This window comes from Choristoneura fumiferana, chromosome 26 (genome assembly GCF_025370935.1).
Source record: "Choristoneura fumiferana chromosome 26, NRCan_CFum_1, whole genome shotgun sequence".
NCBI lineage: Eukaryota > Metazoa > Arthropoda > Insecta > Lepidoptera > Tortricidae > Choristoneura > Choristoneura fumiferana.
In genome coordinates, this window is record NC_133497.1 from 4,805,614 (window position 1) to 4,806,026 (window position 413).

General features: G+C 35.1%; 1 protein-coding gene across 2 annotated transcripts in view; it reads right to left on the minus strand.

The window, feature by feature from the left end:
• The window catches only part of LOC141442675 (luciferin 4-monooxygenase-like), a 46,722-nt gene that overhangs the window by 19,496 nt on the left and 26,813 nt on the right, over window positions 1-413 (minus strand). The window lies entirely within an intron of this gene.

Here is a 413-nt window from a genome sequence, read left to right on the forward strand (position 1 = left end):
TAAGAGGAATTAATTGACACGGAATAAGATCGCTAATTTCGATATCATTGTCACCTGCTTGATGGTTTAGCAGTATATAGTATTGAACCAGAAAATTGGAAATCTATATAATAATTATGTTTTAATTATTATATATTTATTTAGTTACGTTTTACTATAAAATGACGTATTTTCTCCAAAACACTGTTTAAAGAAAGAACTCTGACAGAAGCTCGGTCACCCAGGTACTTTTTACCCGACTGCCCGAAGGAGGGTTATGTTTTCGAGCGCATGTACATATGTATGTATGTATGTGGGTGTGTATGTCCATTTCTTTGGTCCTCGCTGCAGCCTAAACGGCTAGACAGATTTTAAACAAGACGTATAGAGGAATTGAATTCGTCATAACTGTCGGAGTGATATAGGCTATAAAA